Genomic DNA, 6253 nt, shown 5'->3' with positions numbered 1-6253 from the left:
AGGTTAATGTATGAAAACTACAATCGGGCAATACCTGCAGTCTGATCATCATAATTATACTGTGAAAATCATGAAATGAATGAACATCAAACAATGTTTTGATCTGAGGAGTAATTATCCTTCACACCAAATATGGTCTCATTGAAGATGTTATTATTAATTCACGAATTATATAAGCAAATTTGTATTTACTTAGAATATATTGAATTTTTAACAGGGTAGAGAAAAAGTCCTTTGAATGATCTTTAATAAGCTTTTAATTTAAAACAACTACATTTGCAGCACTGCATTGCTGGAAAATATGAATAGATCCTGCTTCAAATGATGTTCATGTCATATTTTCTTGATGAGCTGACCGAGAGGCACATTTGCTCATATAGTTGTAGCTTTAGTGTGTATTAATATGTATGAATTCTACATAACCTTGAATCATTGGAATGTAATAAAGATTCTGGAATGTAGCTTAGCTTTATGGATATCCATGTGCAATATATATTGGTTTAGACTCCAGTTTTCCATAAGACATTGCAATGGCAATATCAATTTCTAGAGTAGGGCAGAAACACTTAATGAAAAAACTTTGGTGGGTATGGCTATCCCATAGGGCCAAATGAGGTAGCGACACATGTGAAGAGGAGTCAACTGGTCCACATCGAAAATAAGATCGAGATTGAACATAATATGTTACCTGGTAGGGTGCATTAGAGAGAAATAATTAAAGAATAATATAACTAAAGCTGTTTAAATAATAAAAGTACATACTTATGGCTAACTGATAAGTCCATAATATTCTGTTTTGTACTTATACTCACATGGTTCAAATAAAGAAGAGTTACATATATACTTATGTGTGCTAGAGGAATCTAGATTCCATAGGGAGAGAGAGGATTTTATTTTGGCAAAAAGCTTACATGTTAATGTGCAGCATCAGCTTTGGTTGCAAGGATATCAAGCATTTATGGCTTCCCCTGCACGTGCCAGGAATGAATGATGTCATCCTAGCCTGACTAACCATGATGGCCAATAAAATATGTAAAAGTTAGGCAATATGGGGGTTTTCCTCTGGGCATTCTGATTTATTCCCGCATCTCAAAAAAATAGATAAGTTAGGTTAGGTCAGCTTTCCCTCAAAAATTGTCCTTAGACTACGTTAATAACTTATACCTATGACATTAGGTTGGGTACCCCTTTGAGGAACAGTTAGTGATATGACAATAGACCTTGTAAATCACTGAGTAATATGTTGCTATTGTTATATGTTGCTAATACGATGCTATATAAATAAAGTATAATAGTAATAATATTATTTAATGTGAAATTGTAGGGCCCTGGTCAGCACCAGTATTCACCAGACACCAATCCAGCAATCCAACTGCGAGCGCCGCCGCCGGAGGTAAACGACTGACCGAAATAAAGCAGAAATGTAAATAGGTATATGCCTATACTTTTTATAAGAATATTCCCTATGATTTACCCAAAAATATAAGAAACAAAACAAATTTGTGAGTTAAGGTGGAGTTGGAATTCCTTTACTTACATGTACATACTTGTCTCTGGTCAGTGAGCTTTAAATATCACTGAAACAAAAGGGTCAGCATGAAAGACAGCTATCAGATTCTGGAGAAGATCGTGATGGCAGCCTATGTCTCATCTCATGACAGCTTTCTGCGAAGATCAAAAGTCTAATGGTTCTTTTGCCAGTAACAACCACAAACGTACCTTTCCTTTCATTTTATTTCCACCTTTTCTGTCAGTTACTGAAATCTGCAAAGCAGAAACTCTTTCAATCAAAGTCAGTTTGGATAAGAGCTGTTTAGGCTATCCGGTTTAAGGGTTAACAATGTAAGTGCAATAAGAATCATGATATGAAGTGATAGATTGTTCATGGAATAAAGTGAGTTTAAGTTACCCTATATTAAATGCAATCATTGAAGGCTCTCAAATGCTCATTTTGCATTTATAGGCATATTATAGCTTAGACATGTGATTTGGAGTACACTCAGCATATTTCTATCATTATGTTAGAGAGAGAAAATTGTACTGCATGTCTTCATGGCAGATTAGGACTTTACACTGCGAAGAGAGGACACAAATCAGGAAAATCGAAACATCTGTTGCCTTGAATTAATGAGTTCAATCTATTTTTGTTTGTTTATGTTGCATCCCTAAACCTGCATGCTGGAATAAAATCTTATCAAAAAGGTTGCTGTGTATCACTTTGCTTGTATTTCTTTTGCCCATTCAGTTTCTCTTTGTGAAGAATATGCAGACATGAATAGAGTCATTGAGTTGTTGCAATATCACCAACACAATTGGGTCATCTGTGTTGACCTTAAAATGGTATGCTTCCTTCTTGGTCAGCAATGTGGATACACCAAGTATCCCTGTTACCTGTGCATGTGGGACAGCAGAGCTTGTGAGAGGCATTGGGTGGAAAGGAATTAGCCTCCATGATCTGTCCTAAAACCAGGTGATTTAAACATTCTACATGAGCCACTTGTTGATAGAAAGAATATTATATTCCCACCTCTGCACATGAAACTGGGTCTGATGAAGCAGTTCGTTAAAGCTTTGCCAATGAAAGAGACTGTTTCAAATACCTCATTTTGACATTTCCTAGCCTGTCATTTGAAAAAATAAAGGCCGGTGTGTTTGATGGTCCACAGATTCGGCAGCTCATCATAGATGAACATTTCATCAGGACAATGTCAGAAGTCGAAAGAATGCTTGGTTATCAATCAAAGCCGTTGTAAAGGATTTTCTTGGAAACACACAAGCAAATAATTATACAGAAACTGTCCAGAAACTCTTGGAGAGCTACAAAATGCTTTTGCAATTTGAGCATCAAGGTGCATTTTCTGCATAGCCATCTTTCTAACTTCCCGGAAAACCTTGGTGCAGTCAGTGATGAGCAAGGTGAACGATTCCACCAAGATTTGAAGGTCATGGAAGGACAGTATCAGGGTAGCTGGGATGTACATATGATGGCTGACTATTGTTGGAGCATCCGGCAGGATTGTCCTAACACTGAACACTCCAGGAAAGCTATAAGCGTAAATGTTTACCTTAACCACTTACCCGATTCATTTTCAAATGTTTCACTGTAAAAAAAAAACTGTCATAGAGTAACAATAAATCCTTTGTATGAACAAAAGAAATTGAAAAAAACAGTACATTCAAGTTATTGTTTGATTAATTTTTCATTGTATGTAAAATGTGTATGTTTTTTGACAAAAGTGGAAGGTACCCTGTATCGTAAAAACTGGATGTGATAGCAAAAAACTGGATATGATAGCAATAATTATTAAAAAAACAAGTGTAAGATTTAACTCAACACAAAATGGGTTCCCCAGTGTAAATTAAGAGCTGGCCTTTGTTTAAAATAATATTTGCAATTTACTGGGTAGTACTAGGCCCTTCTGTAACATTAAAATAATTTTTATGAAGGAAACTTACAAAATGGATATCATAGTGAGCATGATCAAATGGCAATGAATTTGATGTAGTGTTAAATATGCCAAAACTATTCTTACCATATTTTTAGAAAGTGAAGGTGACACTTAGACAGAAAGGCAAAAAATAACATATTGCCACAGGCATTGAACCTCCAGGAGTGCTTAGTCCTTAAAATGTCACATAAAATAAAGAAATAACAATAATGCATTGTACCATAAATAATTGCACCCAGTAAACATAGTTCTAAAAACTGGTGTGACTGGATATTCTGAACTAAAACTCATTGGTTTGCACAGATAATAATAATCATATCATTTCTTTATAATGCTTTAAATAAAGTAAAGATATAGTTGTAAATACATATTTTGTTACAACTGCTTGACTAGAGGCGTTTTGTGCATTGGAAGTAACCCCAGCAGCTCTGGCTAAGGGGAAGTACAAGACCAGTGACCCATTTAAGCCCATAATAATCAGGCAACTGCAGGCAAAATTATGTGAATATTTGCTAAACCAATGGGCAAGTTTCACTCATGTATTATAGCTAGCCTTGGGTTAGGAAGTTGCTCATTTCCGTTTTTTTCTATATCAAGTCTGCATTGGGACATCTTTTCTTGGTAAAGTGTAATATGATTATGGCAGGATAATCTCAATGGGACATTTAAGGCAATGGATGAATGTATGTGACCACTAAATAATAATGTTGAAGACAAAACTGTGTACCATCTAAGAATGCTGGCTTAGAATGTTATTTTTCTTTTGGAACATTGAAAGAAAAGAGCTAAGAAAGACAAATTGCATACCTTAACTGTTTTTGAAATTAAATGTATTGATGAAAAGAAAAAAAAACTACACAACTAATAAAACAAATCAAAACTACATAATTCCCTTAACAACACTAGTAAGCTCATAATATTAAAGTTTCTTACGGATTGTTCAACATACAGTATCTCACTGTATTGTACTGTATTATAATATTCAATGCATTAAACAACACAAATAAAAAAAATTGTGTTCACAATAGTATACTATTATACAACTATACTACTATATATACTATTTTACTTAATGAGATTCTACAGGCAGAAATGTATTTTAGCCCAAAATGCTTCTGATTATGTTTTGCTGTCTCCCGGACAAAGAGTCCCCAAATATTTGGCTATTACATTTTATAGCTGGTATTAGACAATAAATGGTGCACAAACAAATTATTTAGTTACAGGAAAATACAGAAATAAACAAATCTGGAATATCTTCATGTCAGACCAATGTTTGCTTTGTTTGCGGCCAGACATAGTACTGGTAATAAATTACACTACAAACAGCTTTAAATAACAATGGTGTACCATATAATGTCCCCTGCAACACGCTCCAAAAAAGTTGGGACATAGGCAAAATAACATTCTGTTATGTTTATCAATTAGTAGGTTAGCTGTTAACATGTTTTTTTTTTCAAGATTACATATAAAAGTAACATCCGCCAAATCATGGCACGCCGCTTTGTACTAAATTGCATGAGAGAATTACCTTCCAATTTAAAAGCCGCTGTTCTCAGAGCAATATAACAAAGAATTCAGGTATTTCACCATCTCAGGTAATATTGTGAAAAGATTCAGGAAAGCAGGAGAAATCTCTGTGTGGAAAGACCAAGGGAGGAGACCACTGCTGATCGTGTGTGGCCTTTGAGCCCATAGGTTGAATTCCATTAGAAACCATTATACTACTGTGAAGGACATGGCTGCATGGGCTGTGGAGTACTTTGGGAAATCATTGCCAAGTAACACCCTCCATCACTGGGCCTGATTTAATAAAGCTCTCCAAGGCTGGAGAGGATACACATTGATTGGTGAAGCTGGGTGACACAGCAAACCTGGAATGGATCTGGTCCAGGACTGAAAACATTTGATAACAAATAGTAGAAATTCATTCCAGGTTTGCTGGATTGCCCAGCTTCACCGTTAAAATTGTATTCTCGACAGTCTTGGAGAGCTTTAATAAATCAGGCCCACTGCATCAAGAAATGTTCCTGTAAACTGTATTATGCAAAGAGGAAGCCAAACATCAATTTGGTGCAGAAATAAGGGTAAATTCTCAAGGGAGTCAAGAGAAATGTTCTGTGGTCAGATGAATCCGTGTTTGTTTATGGGAAAACTGGTTGTAGAATTCTAGGTGCCAAAGATAAAAAAAGACCTCCCAGACTATTATCAACTATAGGCGTAAGTATCAGCATCTATTATATAGATGTATGGGGTGCATTGGTGCCCATGGCCTAGGAGATCTGTATATATGTGAAGTACAAAAATGTCCTAGAACTATTTGCAGACTTTAGTTTTATATCAACCCTTCTTCACCTGTAATTTTTTTTATTTATAAGTCATTTCCCTACTTTCCTCTTCTAAGCATGTTAACAGACAACAGCGTACAAAGCAACAAAGCAGGACTGGTCAATTTCTAGACAAATTCAGGTAATTCAGGTAGTTCTATACATGATATCTGAGTATCTAATGAACATATTTGAACGGTAAATGAATTTTAATATCTGCCTAGGGCTCTATTCATAAAACAGGAAATCAGAATTACCCCATGGGAATCTTCCAGGTCCATGTGTTTCAAAGGCAGTAACTGGTTACCACCAGGGAATGTTTGAGGGAATGTAAGATTCCCTATTTTATAAATAGAGACCCTAGAGTTGTTTAAATTAAAAATAGGGATGGGTGAATATACCTAAAAGATACTTTTTTATGTGCTATAACATATTTGCCCAAACTGCAGAGAAACATACAATTTAATAATTCATTAA

This window comes from Pyxicephalus adspersus, chromosome Z (assembly GCF_032062135.1).
Source record: "Pyxicephalus adspersus chromosome Z, UCB_Pads_2.0, whole genome shotgun sequence".
Classification (NCBI taxonomy): domain Eukaryota; kingdom Metazoa; phylum Chordata; class Amphibia; order Anura; family Pyxicephalidae; genus Pyxicephalus; species Pyxicephalus adspersus.
This window is presented reverse-complemented; position numbering follows the sequence as displayed.